A 20917-nucleotide genomic window follows, 5' to 3' on the forward strand; every position below is an offset into this window, starting at 1 on the left:
AGTGCAGGTGTGTCAGAGAACCACTCCCCTCCCCTGGCCATCTTGTGAGAGAGTTGCTATATTGGTGGGGGCATTAACAAGGGGCTCACAAGACACAAGCCCATCCCAGCAAGCACGGTAAATTAACCTCGACAGGAGTGGTCACTGCTTCCTGCCAACGTACCTCCAATGTGCTGCACATTCCAGGTGGTGGCTCCCCATTGACACTGCCATTGAGTGCCAGCCGGGGCTCAGTGGGCAGCACTCTCTCACCTCAGAGTCAGAAGGTTGTGGGTTCAAGTCCCACTCCAGAAACTTGAGCACAAAAATCTAGGCTGACACTCCAGGGCAGTACTGAGGGAGTGCTGCACTGTCGGAGGGTCAGTGCTGAGGGAGCGCTGCACTGTCGGAAGGGCAGTACTGAGGGAGCGTTGCACCGTCGGAGGGGCAGTACTGAGGGAGAGCCGCACAGTCGGAGGGGCAGTACTGAGGGAGCGCCGCACTGTCGGAGGGGCAGTACTGAGGGAGTGCTGCACTGTCGGAGGGGCAGTACTGAGGGAGTGCCGCAATGTCGGAGGGGCAGTACCTGAACCAACTGGTTGGGGTTTTATTGAGATTTAAGGTGCCTGTACACTTTGGGAGTCAAGCGAGCCACAGCAAGAATAGCTCATTACACAGTTCCATAGTCTGCACTGCCGGTTACATTGACACAAGAACCTGCAGTGAGCTTTAGTGCTGAGAATTAATGGCCGCAGGCTGGTGTCACGTATCCTACATGGTTGCTGCTTGTACTATCACTAGGTGTGTCACCAGAGGGCACTGCAGTGGAGACTTGTAGGTTACCTGTACAGGTGTGCCTGGCCTAGTATAAAAGGCAGGCCACCAGGTGTGATCCTCACTCTGGAGTTACCAATAAAGGACTAAGGTCACTACAGTTCCAGTACAACACATTGTCTCGTGGGATCATTATAAAGACTTAACAATTGGCGACGAGATTATGGACCTTCACGCGAAAATGGCTACCCTTGGTACGTTGCAGCAGTTCACTGATGGTGATGATTGGGAAACCTTTGTGGAGAGGCTCGACCATTTCTTCACAGCATGTGACCTGGCAGGCGACAATCTGGCCACACTGGCTAATAAGCACAGAGCTATCCTGCTAACCAATTGTGGGCCCACTGTCTATGGCCTCGTCAGGGACGTGCTGGCACCAGCGAAGACAATGACCAAGACGTACGAGGAGCTTGTAAACCTGATCCAAGAACAACTCAAGCCCAAAGAGAGCATCCTCACAGCCAGACACCGGTTCTATACCCACCAACGGCCCGAAGGCCAGGAGATCGGGAAATATGCTGCAGACCTCAGGAGGCTGGCGACACTGTGTGATTTTGGCAACCACCTCACCGAAGCACTGCGGGATATCTTTGTCATCGGAATCGGCCGTGAGGGCCTTCTTCATAAGCTACTGTCTGCAGATACCACAGTCACACTGCAGAAGGCCATCTCTGTGAGCCAGGCATTCATGACCTCGACCTGCGGCTCTAGGCAGATGTCTCATCCTCAGGACTCAAACCCGGCAAGTACTGTACACAGAGTGGCGCCTTTTAGAGGCTGGACTGTAGAACATGAACCTTCTCAGGGGAGAGAGAACAGGCCCCCGAGTCCCTTAACTCAGAGACCGCCGAGGGGGGCTAGTCGAGTAGCACCATGCTGGCGATGTGGAGGGAATCACAGGGCACACCAGTGCTGTTTTAAAGACTATGTGTGTAAAAGCTGCAGCACAAAGGGCCACCTCCAGCGAATGTGTACGAGAAATACGACTCACTGTGTCGATGAAGAGTCTGCAGATGGCCATGAATCCAGCGTGGATTATGAAACGATAGGCAGAGAGGCAGCTCAGCCCCACAATATAACATGTTTACCTGCACCACCGAGTGTTTTCCGTTGAGGATGGAAGTCGAGATAAATGGCATTCCAGTCTTCATGGAAGTGGACACGGGGGCGAGCCAGTCAGTGATGAGCCAGGAAGCCTTTGAGAGGCTATGGGACAATCAAACTGAACGACCCAAGTTGGTCCCGGTTCAGGCAAAGCTGCGCACATACACCGATGAACTTATCCCAGTCGTTGGTAGTGCAGATGTAAAGGTACTCCATGATGGCGCGGTGCACAAGTTACCTCTGTGGATTGTTGCAGGTGATGGACCAACGCTACTCGGAACAAGGTGGATGGAGAAGATCCATTGGAGCTGCGAAGATTTCATCCCTCCAGCGATCGACGTCCTCCGCGCTCGGAGGCAAAGCAAGCCCTCACCTGAGGTTGGACCCAGCACCAGAGAGCAGACCAGCACAGCACCCGAGGCACAGACCACTCAGCACGACTGCATGGAGATGATCCAGCTGAGACGATCGAACACACCTTCCAGGCTCCAGTGGCAGGACTCCGGAGGAAGAAAATCAGATCCAGAGGCAACTTCCCAGCTTCGGTGGCAGAACCCGGGGAGAAGAGGATCACCGCAGTCGATATCGTGGATGGAGGAAAGATGGCGCCCAAACCATGAGGTGCAGCGCTGAAGGAAAAGATGGCGGCGGCCAGACCATGAGGTACAGCGCGGAGGGAGCAACATGTGGCACCAAACGGAGAAGAGGATTGGGGTAAGGAGACCTGTAACCCACCACACTTAAAGGGACAGTTCAACATTCTCAATCAATGTAACAGCAACTGTGAGTTAGATGTAAAATGTGTAATTTATGATCAGAATTGTGTACATTCAATAAGCAAAGAAAAGGCACGCGATCGCAATCGGAGCTACAGGTTTTTTACAATAAGTAATGAAACGTTGTGCGATGTAGGATTTCAACTGCACTCAGTCAATGCAGCGGGCAGACACCCATCGGGAGCACACAGGTCCAGCGAGCTACTCAACACTGTGGCCTGCGTCCCTGGGACCAGAGTTATGCACCATGGAGTGTGGCCACAAGCAGCTAATATAGACAAGCTGCAGAGCAAGCGATCTCAGGAGGGCAACGGCACCAGTATCGATACCCTGCTCCTGATCGGCTCCACCTCTCAGGCACCCAATGGCACCAACCTCCATGAGCCTGAAAGAGCAAACCGCACTAAGGCACAGCCCCCAGACCCCATTGCTACCGAGGCTACACCCGGAAACGAAGGGTCACCCTCAACAGTTCTCCCAAAGGGGACTGGGACCAGCCAGGATCCCAAACCAAATAACGCCCAGGCAAGCGAGTCAGCAGTTCCCTGTGCCCTGCTAGACGACTGCCCCTCAGGGAGCAGCAGTGACCCGGGGCACAAGGAGAGGACAGGGAGGTCACAGGCATCTGTGAACCTGCCCGATGCTAGGAGCAATGGCAAAAGCCCCGAGAGCAGGCAACTTGAGCCAACCGGGTTCCCACTGCCAGCACCGTGCAACGTGCCATCACCAGCCTGCAGGGACACCATCCAGCAGTTCTGGCACTAGTTTGTCCTCATGCACCGGTGCTGACCCCAGCACTGACTCCAAGTATATACCTCACCAGTCAAATGTACTTACCTCACTATGTTACCATGAATGTAATACGGTAAATGCAATTGTTTTCTGGACTTGAATGTAGATGAATGTAATGAGCCAACGGCACAATCTGTACATGCGGGGGGGTGGGGGTGGGCAGAGAGAATGGAGCAGTCATGGACTCACGAACAGAAATCACCAGCATCTCTACAGCCAACAAAACACCAACCACTCACCCAAGGTGGAAATGACCCGCCAAGGGTCAATCAGATAGAGCTAAGCCCAGAGCACAGTCAATGCATGAAGGCGATTTGCACTAAAGGCTTGGGGGAGAGTGATGTCATGTATCCGACATGGTACCTGCTTGTACTATTACAAGGTGTGCCACCAGAGGGCACTGCAGTGGGAGACTTGTAGGTTACGTGTACAGGTGTGCCTGGCCTAGTATAAAAGGCAGGCCACCAGGTGTGATCCTCACTCTGGAGTTATCTATAAAGGACTAAGGTCACTGCAATTCATGCACAACACACTGCCTTGTGGAGTCATTATCAGAGCATCAGAGGACATAACAGCCGGGTTACCCAGCACTCCGGAAACCCGGCAGCTGAAGGGAGGCGGGAGCTTGTGGATCCGCAGGGAAGTTCTTTTCCATCACTGCTTGTATACCGGGATCAGGAGTGCCCCCCCCCCGCCTGCTGCCCTCCCACCCCCCCATGCCCCCCCTGCCCGCTGCCCTCCCACCCCCCCATGCCCCGTCCCCTGCCCGCTGATGCTCACCCCCCCCATGCTCCCCCCAACCCCTGCCCCTCACCCACTGGACCCTCAAACTAACCTGCTGCAATCTCCCTTCCCCTAATCCCCCACTCCCCCCCACCGCAGTGATTTTCGGACCTTTCCCCTGCAATCTGTCCCCCTTCTCCCCCCCCGCCACGATCTCCTGGGCTCCACTCGCAATGATCTTCCCCTCACCGCGATCTCTTCCCCCCTGCACCCCTCTCCGCGATCTCACCTCCTGAATAAGCTGTATATATATAAATATGATCTTGTCTCCCTGCGTTCTCTTCCTCTCTTCTTCCATTCTCTTTGTCGTGCTCCGAGCCCCCCCCCCCACTCCGCTTGCCAGGGTCCGTATCCGGCTGCGGCTTCCTGCCACGGGCTTTCCCACCCAGCAGCCGGTGCTGCTGGTGTGCCCGGTGATGCTGGTGTTGGGGCTGATCTTGGGATTCTGTTGCTGGAATACCAATGCTGCTGGAATAGATGGCAGCTGAAGTTGAGATGACGGAAGCGATCTGTTAATGGTGAGAGAGGTTGCTCCAAGGAGGTGACACTGAATAGAGAGTTTACTCCAAACACTTTCAACCTTCCTAAAGCTGAAAAGTATATTCCAAATCCTGAAGGTTCCAGCTTCTAACATTGGAAAGTGAACAACTGTGAAATGGTAACTTTGTGTTCTGGGTGCCCCCGCTCCCTCCCCTCCCTCCCTGCTCCCTCCCCCCCTTTCCCACTCCCGCTCCCTCCCTGTTCCCTCCCCTCCCTCCCTGCCCCCTCCCTACCCTCACTCCCTCCCCCCCTCCCTGCCCCCTCCTAGTTCTCTCCCCCCTCACTCGCCCCCCCTCCCCTCCCCCCCGCTCCCCTCACGCTCTCTCTCCCCCCCAGGCTCTCGCCTTCCCCATTCCTCCCCGCTCCCCCCTCCGCTCCCCCGCTCCCTCCCCCTCCCCTCCACTCCACTCCCTCTCCCACTCCCCCGCTCCCTCCCCCTCCCCCCCACTCCCTCCCCCTCCCCCCCCTCCCCCCCCCCGCTCCCTCCCATAAATATCGGGGCCAGCCTAGAAAAACAGCAAAAGCTGTCCAACAGCTGCTAAACAAACTGCAGCAGCCGGTAGAACGCTGAGACGTGAGGCATGGGCTTGCGATGTGAAAACGAGCCGCTCCTCGTGCCCTGTATCTATAAACAACATTCTTTCACTCGCGTTGGGCCAAACAAAGATACAAAGAAAGGTCTGCGGGGGAAACGGAGACGCTGGACAGGAAAGAGCAGTAGGTGATTTCCCGAGGGGGGTGGGGTTCACGGGAAGGGGCCCCCAGAAATCTTTCAATTCTTAGGTTATAAAGTATGGATTCTGGTTCTTGGCAAACTCTTTTATACTTTACAATGAAAACATTTTCAATTTAAACAAACAAAAGGAGAAGCAAATTCATATCTGGATATAGAACAGAATCGCTTATCCAAAAGTGAGCTCAAACATTCCCCTCCCGCATCGAACTGATGACAGCTCCAGATCGCAAAGGCACTCCAGCCCCTCCAGAACTACGGGAGCCCAGCCAACTCCTCCGTCAGACACACTGCCTTTCATTGAACTTTCATTGCACAATGGGTAACCAGAATGGCAGGCAGTGACTAGTGGGGTGCCGCAGGGCTCAGTGCTGGGACCCCAGCTCTTTACAATATACATTAATGATTTAGATGAAGGAATTGAGTGTAATATCTCCAAATTTGCGGATGACACTAAGCTGGGTGGCAGTGCGAGCTGTGAGGAGGATGCTATGAGGCTGCAGGGTGACTTGGACAGGTTAGGTGAGTGGGCAAATGCATGGCAGATGCAGTATAATGTGGATAAATGTGAGGTTATCCACTTTGGTGGTAAAAACAGAGACAGTCTATTATCTGAATGGCGGCAGATTAGGAAAAGGGGAGGTGCAACGAGACCTGGGTGTCATGGTACATCAGTCATTGAAGGTTGGCATGCAGGTGCAGCAGGTGGTGAAGAAGGCAAATGGTATGTTGGCCTTCATAGCGAGAGGATTTGAGTATAGGAGCATGGAGGTCTTACTGCAGTTGTACAGGGCCTTGGTGAGGCCCCACCTGGAATATTGTGTTCAGTTTTGGTCTCCTAATCTGAGGAAGGACGTTCTTGCTATTGAGGGAGTGCAGCAAAGGTTCACCAGACTGATTCGCGGGATGGCGGGACTGACATATGAGGAGAGACTGGATAAACTGGGCCTTTATTCACTGGAGTTTAGAAGAATGAGAGGGGATCTCATAGAAACTTATAAAATTCTGACGGGTTTAGACAGGTTAGATGCAGGACGAATGTTCCCGTTGCTGGGGAGTTCCAGAACCAGGGGTCACAGTCTAAGGATAAGGGGTAAGCCATTTAGAACTGAGATGAGGAGAAACTTCTTCACCCAGAGAGTGGTGAACCTGTGGAATTCTCTACCACAGAAGCCAGTTCGTTAGATATATTCAAAAGGGAGTTAGATATGGCCCTTACGGCTAAAGGGATCAAGGGGTATGGAGAGAAAGCAGGAAAGGGGTACTGAGGTGAATGATCAGCCATGATCTTATAGAATGATGGTGCAGGCTCGAAGGGCCGAATGGCCTACTCCTGCACCTATTTTCTATGTTTCTATGTAAAGTCACCCCTCCCTCCCCATCCATCCACCCACCCCTTGCCTTCCAATCTTCTCTCTTCCTTTCTCCATTCATTCACTTCCTCCTTGTCCTCCCCATGCACTCTCCCCTTGCCCTTACATTCTCCGCCCCCCCCCTTATTCTCCCCTTTCATCCGTTCCCCTTGGCCCTCTCCCAACATTTCTGTCTCCCCCTTGCTCTCCCCTTGCATTCACTCCCCTCCCCTGCCGTCCGGTTTATCCCTACCTGCTCCTGCCCAGGTCAGGTTGCTGATGCAGTGGGTAGACATCACCCCTCCGGACATTCACAACACTAATGGCCTTAGTTGGTGTCCTTGCACATCAGAGATCGACACTCCCATTCTCCCGAGAGTTAAACGGGGAAAGCACTGTGGACGAGTAGCACTGGGTATGAGCAAAGAGCAGGAGAGGGCCTGTACAGTGCTTTAGGCACAGGATTCGAGAGGAGGGGGACAAGAATTTGTTTTATGTCCCTGGGGTGTGAGCGTTGCTGGCAAGGCCGGCATTTATTGCCCATCCCTAATTGCCCCTTGAGAAGGTGGTGATGAGCCGCCTTCTTGAACCGCTGCAGTCCGTGTGGTGACGGTGCTCCCACAGTGCTGTTAGGGAGGGAGTTCCATGATTGTGACCCAGCGACGATGAAGGAACGGCCGATATATTTCCAAGTCAGGATGGTGTGTGACTGGGAGGGGAACGTGGAGGTGGTGGTGTTCCCATGTACCTGCTGCCCTTGTCCTTCTAGGCGGTAGAGGTCGTGGGTTTGGGAGGTTTGCCGAAGAAGCCTTGGTGAGTTGCTGCAGTGCATCTTGTAGATGGTGCACACTGCAGCCACGGTGCGCCGGTGGTGGAGGGAGTGAGTGTTGAAGGTGGTGGATGGGGGGCCGATCAAGCGGCTGCTTTGTCCTGGATGGTGTCGAGCTTTTTGAGTGTTGTTGGAGCTGCACCATCCAGGCAAGTGGAGGGTAAGTGGGAGTGTGGGAATGGTTGTGTTAACTTGTACTGGCTGGTGCTGACATAGTGACTGGGCCATAAAATGCTGGCTGTCAGTGTGAGAGGGAGGAAGAGATATTTCAGTCTTAACTACAGAGTGTGTGCCAGGTGGAGCTATCGCTACACAAACATTTCCTCGTGTGCTGAGGGCACAGTAACAGCTGTCACAGCAACCCGCTCGAATGATGAACAGCCATCCTTCCTCTCCTTTGATGCTGTGTAACGGGTAAATTGGGTACAGATGGGAGCTCCGCTGTGCCTGATTAACATTCTCTGTCTGTAGGGGTGAGGGCCCTCACTGCATGCGAATCGCCAGGCCCTGCCGGAGGATGAAACAGACACTGTGAAATCAGGCTGCAGCTCCGACAGTCCAGCAGCAAATCCCAGATCAGAGTTTTACTGTGATCGCTCAGACTGGTTCAGCCTCATCACCGGCCAATCACTGCAGAGACTGAAGGGTCAAGCTAACAGCTTGAGGGGGCTCTGGTGGGAAATGAGGCGATAATGATTTTCAACCTCCCCCACCACCGTCCTGTCCTCTCCTCGAGGCACCGACTCATTTGTGGATATGATTTAAAAGCAACAACTTGCATTTATATAGCGCCTTTAACGTAGGAAAACGTCCCAAGGTGCTTCACTGGAGTGTAATAAAACATTTGACACCAAGCCGCATAAGGAGATATTGGGGCAGGTGACCAGAAGCTTGGTCAAAGAGAGAGATTTTAAGGAGCGTCTTAAAGGAGGAGAGAGAGGTGGAGATGTTTAGGGAGAGAGTTCCAGAGCTTGGGGCCCAGGCATATTAAGGGTGTCATAGCAGCGCATTTGGAAAGAGGTGACATGATAGGTCCAAGTCAGCATGGATTTGTGAAAGGGAAATCATGCTTGACAAATCTTCTGGAATCTTTTGAGGATGTTTCCAGTAGAGTGGACAAGGGAGAACCAGTTGATGTGGTATATTTGGACTTTCAGAAGGCTTTCGACAAGGTCTCACACAAGAGATTAATGTGCAAAGTTAAAGCACATGGGATCGGGGGTAGTGTGCTGACATGGATTGAGAACTGGTTGTCAGACAGAAAGCAAAGAGTAGGAGTAAATGGGTACTTTTCAGAATGGCAGACAGTGACTAGTGGGGTACCGTAAGGTTCTGTTCTGGGGTCCCAGCTGTTTACATTGTACATTAATGATTTGGAGAAGGGGATTAAATCTCCAAATTTGCAGATGACACTAAGTTGGGTGGCAGTGTGAGCTGCGAGGAGGATGCTATGAGGCTGCAGAGTGACTTGGATAGGTTAGGTGAGTGGGCAAATGCATGGCAGATGAAGTATAATGTGGATAAATGTGAGGTTATCCACTTTGGTGGTAAAAACAGAGAGACAGACTATTATCTGAATGGTGACAGATTAGGAAAAGGGGAGGTGCAACGAGACCTGGATGTCATGGTACATCAGTCATTGAAGGTTGGCATGCAGATACAGCAGGCGGTTAAGAAAGCAAATGGCATGTTGGCCTTCATAGCGAGGGGATTTGAGTGCAGGGGCAGGGAGGTATTGCTACAGTTGTACAGGGCCTTGGTGAGGCCACACCTGGAGTATTGTGTACAGTTTTGGTCTCCGAACTTGAGGAAGGACATTCTTGCTATTGAGGGAGTGCAGCGAAGGTTCACCAGACTGATTCCCGGGATGGCGGGACTGACATATCAAGAAAGACTGGATCAACTAGGCTTGTATTCACTGGAGTTCAGAAGAATGAGAGGGGATCTCATAGAAACGTTTAAAATTCTGATGGGTTTAGACAGGTTAGATGCAGGAAGAATGTTCCCAATGTTGGGGAAGTCCAGAACCAGGGGTCACAGTCTAAGGATAAGGGGTAAGCCATTTAGGACTGAGATGAGGAGAAACATCTTCACCCAGAGAGTGGTGAACCTGTGGAATTCTCTACCACAGAAAGTTGTTGAGGCCAATTCACTAAATATATTCAAAAAGGAGTTAGATGAAGTCCTTACTACTCGGGGGATCAAGGGGTATGGCGAGAAAGCAGGAAGGGGTACTGAAGTTGCATGTTCAGCCATGAACTCATTGAATGGTGGTGCAGGCTCGAAGGGCCGAATGGCCTACTCCTGCACCTATTTTCTATGTTTCTATGCAACAGAAGACACGGCCACCGATGGTGGAGCGATTATAATCAGGGATGGGCAAGAGGCCAGAATTAGAGGAGTGCAGACATCTCGGGGGGTTGTGGGGCTGGAGGAGATTACAGAGATAGGGAGGGGCGAGGCCCATGGAGGGATTTGAACACAAGGATGAGAATAATGCTTACGTATAACTGGTAATAGTGAACACCTAGCATTTTATTCATTAGCTTTGGAAACCTTACTGTCAGCCCCTGAAAGTCATTAGGATGCCTCTCTGTAAGCTGGTGCCACATGAAATGCCCATTCTGTGTGGTATCAAGGCTCTGTACCCTCACCCCCCAATCTGCTGCAGGCACCGCTCGCTGTGGCCAGCTGTACTGGCTCCATCTTTAGGTTGTAGGGCTAAGAGTTTGTGCTTTGGAGGAAGTAATTCCGTCTGCTCTGTGTGTTTTGTTGGTATAATGCTGCCTCTAAATGTGTAGCCGTTGAATATAAGGAACTGTTTTGTTACTGTTTTTCACCTTCCTGTGTCTGCAGGAAGTAATTGCATATTGGATAGCCGAGTGTCGCATTGCCATCGAACAAGCCCGACCTCTGACCCTTAAAGTTGCCAAAACAGTCGATGTTTTGGGAACTACAGCCAGAAAGGAGATAAAACTAAATGTTGTTACTAATTACGGTTATTGTTGCATCCCCTTGTTTTAATTTTACAAATATGACTTCGAGAGGACATAGACAGGATGGGCGGGCACGTGGCAGATGGGATTTAACGCAGAAAAGTGCAAAGTGATACATTTTGGTCGGAAGAAGGAGAGGCGATATAAACTAAAGGGTACTGACATATGAGGAGAGACTGGATCGACTGGGCCTGTATTCACTGGAGTTTAGAAGGATGAGAGGGGATCTCACAGAAACATATAAAATTCTGACGGGACTGGACAGGTTAGATGCAGGAAGAATGTTCCCGATGTTGGGGAAGTCCAGAACCAGGGGTCACAGTCTTAACGGTAAGGGGTAAGCCATTTAGAACCGAGATGAGGAGAAACTTCTTCACTCAGAGAGTTGTTAACCTGTGGAATTCCCTACCACAGAAAGTTGTTAAGGCCAATTCGTTATATAGATTCAAAAGGGAGTTAGATACGGCCCTTATGGCTAAAGGGATCAAGGGGTATGGAGAGAAAGCAGGAAAGGGGTACTGAGGGAATGATCAGCCATGATCTTATTGAATGGTGGTGCAGGCTCGAAGGGCCGAATGGCCTACTCCTGCACATATTTTCTATGTTTCTATGTACAATCCTAAAGGGAGTGCAGGAACAGAGAGACCTGGGGGTATATGGGCACACATTGTTGAAGGTGGCAGGGCAGGTTGAGAAAGTGGTTAAAAAAGCTTACGGGATCCTGGGCTTCATAAATAGAGACACAGAGTACAAAAGCAAGGGAGTTATGATGGACCTGTATAAAACACTGGTTCGGTCCCAACTGGAGTATTGTGTCCAATTCTGAGCACCACACTTTAGGAAGGATGTGAAGGCCTTAGAGAGGGTGCAGGGGAGATTTACGAGAATGGTTCCAGGGATGAGGGACTTCAGTGACGGGGATAGACTGGAGAAGCTGGGGTTGTTCTCCTTGGAGCAGAGAAGGTTGAGAGGAGATTTGATCGAGGTGTTCAAAATCATGAGGGGCCTGGACAGAGTAGATCGAGAGAAACTGTTCCCATTGGTGGAAGGGTCGGGAACCAGAGGACACAGATTTAAGGCGATTGGCAGAAGAACCAAAGGCGACATGAGGGAAAACGTTTTTACGCAGCGAGTGGTTAGGATCTGGAATGCGCTGCCTGAGAGGGTGGTGGAGGCAGACTCAATCGTGGCTTTCAAAAGGGAGTTGGATAAGTACCTGAAGGGAAAAGAATGTGCAGGGCTCCGGGGAAAGGGCGGGGGAGGGGGACTGGCTGAGGTGCTCCTGCAGAGAGCCGGCACGGGCTTGACGGGCCGAATGGCCTCCTTCTGTGCTGTAACTGTTCTCTGATTCTCTGATATGAAATTAACGAGCAGAGAGGACCGACTGGCCCATCAAGCCTACCCCATGCTCACGACGCCTGGACATCGCAACCAAACACCTCCGATCGCCCAGCAGCTGCTCCGTCTCCTCAGAGAGACAAAAATCAAACAGAACAAACCCTAGGGCCAATAAGGGAAAACAAACTGGAAACTGTGAAATTGCTCTCCGCCCCTCAGGCAATCACATTGACCATGTGTACGTTAACTGTTAACCCACTTACCTTCTCTGCAACGTAATCTGTGCCCCAGCCAAGAAGTGGTCGGCTCCCTCCCTCTTGCATACAGAGAGTGAGCGCCCAGCGTCCCAGCGGGCAGAGTGTTTCAGAGGCTCACGTTTCCCTGGGACAAGAGCAGCTGCCCAACATTCCGTCTGTTCCTACTCTTGTGGAGTTTAAACTCGCGTTTCCTGGTCCTGCCAAACTGAAATAATCAGTCAATCGGCACAGAATCCAGCCCTTTCGTTATTGTTGTAGCTTCCTTGCTCTGTTGGCATCGATCACCATTCTGTGGATCGTACTAGACCCCAGCTCAAGACCCTCTGTGACCAGCTGCTTGAGTGTCTGTACACAGCGGCTCACTCCCAGAAACCTACTCAGCAGCTGCCTTTGACAATGTACATCACCATGCAGGATGTACTGCGTGCAATGGATCTGCCTACCTTCTCTCCGACTATTTCTGGTTGTATCTGTAAATCAATACATCGTTAAATTAAGTGCCCCCTGATTAAACGGGGGGGGGGGGCAATAAAACCGATAATTAAACAAATTAGACTTTAAACATTAAACGGTCAAATTCAAATTTGTTTGCCTTGGGGAGATGATGCACTCCAGTCTCACCTCTCGCGAAAGAGGACACCGTGTGCTCCATCTCCAGGGACACCCTGGCCCGGATGTAGGCGCGGAAGAGAGGCAGGCAGTCGGGCTGAACGACCCCCTCGACCGCCCGCTGCCTGGACCGGCTGATGGCCACCTTGGCCGTCCTTCTCTACAGCTGGGAGAAATTCCTCTGTGATTTAGGGTCCGTGCACGCACCAAGTGTGCTGTAATGTGGGTTAGCATTAATGGGACATTTGCTAATTTGGCTCTTGTGTTTCTCTCGGGAACACACATTAGTGCAGAGCCCAGACACGACCAGGCTTTCTGTTTGCTAATGAGGAGCATAGAAATCCTCTCATGCTTGCTTGCAACTGAATTTGGAGTTAATGAAGATTGCATGAAACATAACATTAAGGCATGAGAAGTAATTTGAGGAGCTTGAGGTATGGAGTGGAAAAGAATCCATAATCAGAAGCAACATTCCCTAAATTTTTTATTCGAGAGCGCGCGGCCCTTTCAAATCTCCGCGCATGCTTGGCCTTTTCACTCACAAAGCAGCGAGCCGGCTGCACGGGACCTACAGGGTGCTGAGCGGCTGCACAGCTTAACGGCAACGTCGGTCAGGCGTCATTCAGCTGTTTCAGTTCACGCACCGCAGCAAGTCCCCCTCCCTGGGACAGGTTGGAGGAGGAGCGAGAGGGACGGTCAGGGAGGCGAGAGATGCCCCCAAGCAACGTATCCACGCAGGCCACTATGCCAACCTCACCCAGGCGCAATTCCTTGCCAAGGAAGCCGGTGGTGAATTGTGAATTGTGCCACCTCTTCATCATCATCGGCAGTCCCTCGGAATCGAGGAAGACTTGCTTCCACTCCCAAAGTGAGTTCTTTGATGGCTGAACAGTCCGATAGGAGAGGCACAGACCCTGTTACAGGTGGGACAGACATTCGTCGGGGGAAGGGGTGGGTGGGGCTGGTTTGCCCCACGCTCCTTCCGCTGTCTGCGCCTGACCTCTTCATGCTCTTTGCGTTGAGACTCGAAGAGCTCGACACCCTCCCGGATGGACTTTCTCCACCTCGGGCGGTCTGCGGCCAGGGTCTCCCAGGTGTCAGTGGTGATGTCGCACTTTACCAGGGAGGCTTTGACGGTGTCCTTATAACATTTCCGCTGTCCTCCTTTAGCTCGTTTACCATGAAGGAGCTCCGCATAAAGTATTTGCTCAGGGAGTCACGTGTCTGGCGTGTGGTATGTGGCCTGCCCAGCGAAGCTGATCGAGTGTGGTCAGTGCTTCAATACTGGGGATGTTGGCCTGGTCGAGGACACTGATGTTGGTGCGCCTGTCCTCCCAGGAGATTTGCTGGATCTTGCGGAGGTCCCACCTCCTGGAACCAGCCCTGTGGCCAGACAGTGTCACCAGCACACTGCTGCTCCCCATACCACCTTCAGCTATATCGCCACCCACTCTTTCCTGGCAATGCCCAAACTGGCCACCTGGGCGTGTGTTTGGTCTCAGCACAGCCGAGCTTCCCAGAAAGCACACGGAGTAACGTTCGGCATTCCTGCGCGTGCTTGATAAAACAAGTGCAGCTTGTTTCACGCACAGTTTGTACACTGAGAATAATTGAAGCACTTCCCTTTCCTGCCATCAGCAGCACAAGGCGATTGGCCATTCATTCAGACCCCCCAACGAGCCGCTCTAGTGAACCGTGTCACTGGCTGAGCCAGGGCATGAAATGCAGTTGGTGAATTGCTGATAGAATTCAGCAGTGAGAAGGATTGTGTCAGACTTCAGGCGGGCAGAGACAGTCTGGGGAAATGGGCAGACACATGGCAGAGAAAGTTTAATGCAGGCAAGTGTGAAGTGATGCATTTTGGAAGGAAGAATGAGGCGAGGCAATCTAAGGGTGCAAACCTAAATGCAGGAACGGAGAGACCTGGGGGTACATGTGCACAAATCATAGAAGTTGGCAGGATAAAATCGAGAAAGTGGTTTAAAAAGCAGACAGGGTCCTGGGCTTTATAAATAGAGGCATAGAGTACAAAAGCAAGGACGTTATAATGAACCTTTGTAAAACACTGGTTCGGCCTCAACTGAGTAAATGTCAAGGCCTGAGAGAGGGCGCAGAGGGGATTTACGAGAATGGTTCCAGGGATGAGGGACTTCAGTTAAGTAGATAAACTGGAGAAGCTGGGGTTGTTCTCCTTGGAGCAGAGAAGGTTGAGAGATTTGATCGAAGTGTTAAAAATCATGAGGGGCCTGGACAGAGTAGATAGAGAGAGACTGTTCCCATTGGTGGAAGGGTCGAGAACCAGGGGACACAGATTTAAGGCGATCGGCAGAAGAATCAGAGGGGGAGATGAGGAGAATGTGTTTACGCAGCGAGTTGTTGTGATCGGGAACGCGTTGCCTGAAAGGGCGGTGGGAGCAGATTCAATAGTGACTTTCAAACCGGGAATTGGATAAATACTTGAAGAGGAAAAGTTTGCCGGGCTGTGGGGAAAGAGTGAGGGGAGTGGGACTGATGGGATCGCTCTGTCACAGAGCCGGCACAGACTCGATGGGCCCAATGGCCTCCTCTTGTGCTGTAAGATTCGACGTGTGTTTTCTGACCTTACTATTTTTCTCGCCTCAGATTGCCATGATCAAAGTGGTGGCTCCACGGGTGGCCTTAAGGTGCTGGACTGTGCCATTCAGCTCCATGGAGGAGGGGGTCTCTCAGGATTTCCCTCGAGCTCACATGTGAGTTTTAAGGAGCATGTTGGAGCAATTATTTTGATCATCGAGTGCCACCATTCAATTACTGGATGGTATTGGACATAAGTAAGCCTCAAACTGTACTTCATTGCCTGTAAAGCGCTTTGGGATGTTCAGTGGTGGTGAAAGATGCAGATAGTAATATGTAAATAGCTGAGATAAGTATCAGTCTTCAAGCAATTAGATGACACTTTTGAAAAATAAGGCACTTATTTTCGGTTTGTTGCCGCATGTGTTTGCACCCGGTGTGGCGGTAATGGCGACAGAAATAATTTCTGGTCGGGCAGCTTCCAGCGCCCGGCGGGACATTGGGTGCGGGGTTTGTGGGACACTGGGTGCGGGGTTTGTGGGACACTGGGAGCGGGGTTTGCGGGACACTGGTTGCGGGGTTTGTGGGACATTGGGAGCGGGGTTTGTGGGACATTGGGTGCGGGGTTTGTGGGACACTGGGTGCGGGGTTTGTGGGACACTGGGTGCGGGGTTTGTGGGACACTGGATGCGGTGTTTGTGGGACACTGGGTGCGGGGTTTGTGGGACACTGGGAGCGGGGTTTGTGGGACACTGGGAGCGGGGTTTGTGGGACACTGGGTGCGGGGTTTGTGGGACATTGGGCGCGGGGTTTGTGGGACACTGGGAGCGGGGTTTGTGGGACACTGGGAGCGGGGTTTGTGGGACACTGGGTGCGGGGTTTGTGGGACATTGGGCGCGGGGTTTGTGGGACACTGGGTGCGGGGTTTGTGGGACATTGGGCGCGGGGTTTGTGGGACACTGGGTGCGGGGTTTGTGGGACACTGGGTGCGGGGTTTGTGGGACATTGGGCGCGGGGTTTGTGGGGGAGTGGAGCGGGGTTTGTGGGACACTGGGTGCGGGGTTTGTGGGACATTGGGTGCGGGGTTTGTGGATCACTGGGTGCGGGGTTTGTGGGACATTGGGTGCGGGATTTGCGGGGGAGTGGAGCGGGGTTTGTGGGACACTGGGTGCGGGGTTTGTGGGGGAGTGGAGCGGGGTTTGTGGGACACTGGGTGCGGGATTTGCGGGGGAGTGGAGCGGGGTTTGTGGGACATTGGGTGCGGGGTTTGTGGGGGAGTGGGGCGGGGTTTGTGGGACATTGGGTGCGGGGTTTGTGGGGGAGTGGGGCGGGGTTTGTGGGACACTGGGTGTGGGGTTTGTGGGGGAGTGGAGCGGGGTTTGTGGGACACTGGGTGTGGGGTTTGTGGGGGAGTGGAGCGGGGTTTGTGGGACATTGGGTGCGGGGTTTGTGGGACACTGGGCGCGGGGTTTGTGGGACACTGGGTGCGGGGTTTGTGGGACACTGGGCGCGGGGTTTGTGGGACATTGGGTGCGGGGTTTGTGGGACACTGGGTGCGGGGTTTATGGGGGAGTGGAGCGGGGTTTGTGGGACATTGGGTGCGGGGTTTGTGGGACATTGGGTGCGGGGTTTGTGGGACACTGGGTGTGGGGTTTGTGGGACATTGGGCGCGGGGTTTGTGGGACATTGGGTGCGGGGTTTGTGGGACACTGGGCGCGGGGTTTGTGGGACATTGGGTGCGGGGTTTGTGGGGGAGTGGAGCGGGGTTTGTGGGACATTGGGTGCGGGGTTTGTGGGACACTGGGCGCGGGGTTTGTGGGACATTGGGTGCGGGGTTTGTGGGGGAGTGGAGCGGGGTTTGTGGGACATTGGGTGCGGGGTTTGTGGGGGAGTGGAGCGGGGTTTGTGGGACATTGGGTGCGGGGTTTGTGGGACATTGGGTGCGGGGTTTGCGGGGGTGTGCAACGCCCCCTGGTGGTGACACTGGCTCGAGATTTGGTTCGCGCCCAATCCGTAGCGCCCCGCAGTGCCCCCGGGCGGTCTGAGCTGTAGCGGTCGCAGTGAGGGAAGGGATGTCCGCCTCAGGCAAGTGCAATTGTTTATTATTTTTTTATATTTGCGATTTATGTTGATGTGTCGACAGTAATGTACCGGGAATGTTTATGGTGTTTTTTTGCCGATTTATTTCCCCCAGGGAAGCCTCTCTCGGGGTGCTCAGAGACCGGATGTTACGCCCAGGATTGTCCCATGCTCAGCCGGCCTAATGCCCTGAAAGAGGTAATACCCTCCCCAAGCGCATCGCCCCACACTCAGGGCCCAGCTGGTGAATCTTGCGACTGGAGACACAATCCATTTCCCGGCACAACACTTACCGCCCTGCCCGGGTTAACGGCGCTACAGAGCGGGCGAAGGAACGTCACCCCCTGCTCTTTAATGATCCTTTTTTTAAAGAAAGCTGGATAATTTTGCTCTCCTCCTCGCCACTGGTCGCCCAGCTCCTTTGTGGAATAGGATGAAAGGTCACTGAACAAATTCACTCCGAGCCTGAGAATTTAGGAATAAATGGCCACGTAAGCGAGTAACTAAGTGACGCAGACCAGGATTGAGCTGCAGACTGCTTGTCCCAGCTTCCTTGCACCAGAGAAACATAGAAAATAGGAGCAGGAATAGGCCATTCGGCCCTTCGAGTCTGCACCGCCATTCAATATGATCATGGCTGATCCTCTATCTCAACACCATATTCCCGCTTTCTCCCCATACCCCTTGATGCCTTTTGTGTCTAGAAATCTATCTGTCTCCCTCTTAAATGTATTCAGTGATTGGCCTCCACAGCCTCCTGCGGTAGAGAATTCCACAGGTTCACCACCCTCTGAGTGAAAACATTTCTCCTCATCTCGTTCCTAAATTTCCTACCCCGTATCCTGAGACTGTGACCCCTTGTTCTAGACTTCCCAGCCCCGGGGAAACATCCTCCCCGCATCCAGTCTGTCCAACCCCGTCAGAAGATTGACCAGGTTTCTCTGTCCAGCCACCCCTGTTGAAGAGAACCTTCCAGAACATCCATATCCCTCGATTCCCTTAATATCCAAAAATCTTTCGATCTCAGCCTTGAATATACTCAACGACTCAGCATCCACAGCCCTCTGGGGCAGAGAATTCCAAAGATTCACCTCCCTCTGAGTGAAGAAATTCCTCCTCATCTCAGTCCTAAATGGCCGACCCCTTATCCTGAGACTGTGACCCCTGGTTCTAGACTCTCCAGCCCGGGGGAAACATCCTCTCAGCATCTACAGAAAGTGCTGGAAATACTCAACGGGTCGGGCAGTATCTGTGGTGAGAGAAACAGTTTCAGGTCGATGGCCTTATGCCAGAACTGGAAAAAAGTTAGAGATGTGACAGATTTAAAGCAAATGCAGGGGCAGGGAAAGAGTGGGCGGAGCAACAAACAAACAGGAAGGGAGGCAGGCAGGAGAGATTAAATGTCAAACGGTCTGATTGTACAAAGCCCCTTTCCCGGTTTCCATGTGCTGCCCGCACATCGCGCCTCGCAATCCCCGCGCCCGTTCTTCAGCGTAATCACATTTCCCCGTTTTACCTGGTAACATGATTTCACTTTTGCCTTGTTAGTTTATATTGCAAAGCAACAGCCAATGATCGCAGCGTGTGGATTGGAGGATCAGAATGAAATACAATCATCGAATCGGAGAAATTTACCGCACAGAAGGAGGCCATTCAGCCCATCGTGTCCACGCCGGCCGACAAAGAGCTATCCAGCCTAATCTCACTTTCCAGCTGTATTGTATGGGGTTAATCACATCGGGTTAATTGTGATATTTAGTCATTCACAGTGTGTCCCTGCTCCATGCTGCGTGGATAGAAAGAGAGAGACAGCGACCTTGGGACGCACACCAGCTTGTCATGAGACGGTCCGCGCTCGAGATCGCATGCTTTGTGGACAAGCACCTGGGGCCTTACAGATTAGGAGTTGGCCATAAGTCACATGCACCCATGTTTTGTTCAATAGTATGTTTATTTGATAGTATAAAGGTACAGCACTGTCCTGTAGCTCTTCGAACTTCACCTTGGACCGTGATTCGCGAGCGGTGCCGGGACCCACAATGCTCCAGACCAGCCGTCGCTTGTGGAGTTCCCGACGGGTGGAAGGCCGTGAGCGTTATTGCATCTTATCATACTTCTCTTTTCTTCGTAAACTGTATTATTAATGTTTCTTTTCTCTCAGTAAACGGTATTTTATTCTTTACTTCATTTGTCTTGTCTCTTATTTAACATTCATCCAGATCCCGAACCTGGGTCTATTATTATCGATCCAAAACACCAGCTCTCGGTCCGTAGCCCTGTAGGTTACGGCACTTCAGGTGCACATCCAAGTACTTTTTAAATGTGGTGAGGGTTTCTGCCTCTACCACCCTTTCAGGCAGTGAGTTCCAGACCCCCACCACCCTCTGGGTGAAGAAAGTTCCCTCAAATCCCCTCTAAGCCTCCTATCAATGACTTTAAATCTATGCTCCCTGGTTATTGACCTCTCTGCTAAGGGAAATAGATCCTTCCTATCCACTCTATCCAGGCCCCTCATAATTTTATACACCTCAATAAGGTCTCCCCTCAGCCTCCTCTGTTCCAAAGAAAACAGACCCAGCCTATCCACTCTTTCCTCATAGCTAAAATTCTCCAGTCCAGGCAACATCCTGGTAAATCTCCTCTGTACCCTCTCCAGTGCAATCACGTCCTTCCTGTAATGTGGTGACCAGAACTGCACGCAGTACTCCAGCTGCGGCCTAACCAGTGTTTTATACAGTTCAAGCATAACTTCCTTGCTCTTATATTCTGTGCCTCGATCAATAAAGGCAAGTATTCCGTATGCCTTCTTAACCACCTTATCTACCTGGCCAGCTACCTTCAGGGATCTGTGGACCTGCACTCCCAGGTCCCTCTGTTCCTCGACACTTCTCAGTGTCCTACCATTTAATGTGTATTCCCTTGCCTTGTTAGTCCTCCCCAAATGCATTACCTCACACTTCTCCGGATTGAATTCCATTTGCCACAGTTCTGTCCACCTGACCAGTCCATCGATATCTTCCTGCAGTCTACAGCTTTCTTCTTCATTATCAACTACACTGACAATTTTTGTATCATCTGCAAACTTCTTAATCATACCCCCAACATTCAAGTCTAAGTCATTGATATATACCACAAAAAGCAAGGGACCCAGTACTGAGCCCTGCGGAACCAGTCACAAAACATCCATCAACCATTACCCTTTGCTTCCTGCCTCTGAGCCAATTGTGGATCCAACTTGCCACTTTGCCCTGAATCCCATGGGCTTTTACTTTCGTGACCAGTCTGCCATGTGGGACCTTTGCAAAAGCTTTGATAAAATCCATATACACTACATCATACGCATCAACTGATATCACCTCTTGA

General features: G+C 52.1%; 1 long non-coding RNA gene across 1 annotated transcript in view; it reads left to right on the top strand.

Moving 5' to 3' along the window:
• The window catches only part of LOC139241610 (uncharacterized), a 38438-nt gene extending 18732 nt beyond the window's left edge, over positions 1-19706 (top strand). Inside the window, exons 2-3 of the long non-coding RNA XR_011588944.1 lie at positions 17670-17752; positions 19103-19706. This is a non-coding gene — a long non-coding RNA (uncharacterized lncRNA). The remainder of the gene's footprint in view (positions 1-17669; positions 17753-19102) is intronic.
• The last annotated feature ends 1211 nt before the right edge of the window (positions 19707-20917 follow it).

Source organism: Pristiophorus japonicus, unplaced genomic scaffold, assembly GCF_044704955.1.
Source record: "Pristiophorus japonicus isolate sPriJap1 unplaced genomic scaffold, sPriJap1.hap1 HAP1_SCAFFOLD_1117, whole genome shotgun sequence".
In the NCBI taxonomy this organism is placed as follows: domain Eukaryota; kingdom Metazoa; phylum Chordata; class Chondrichthyes; family Pristiophoridae; genus Pristiophorus; species Pristiophorus japonicus.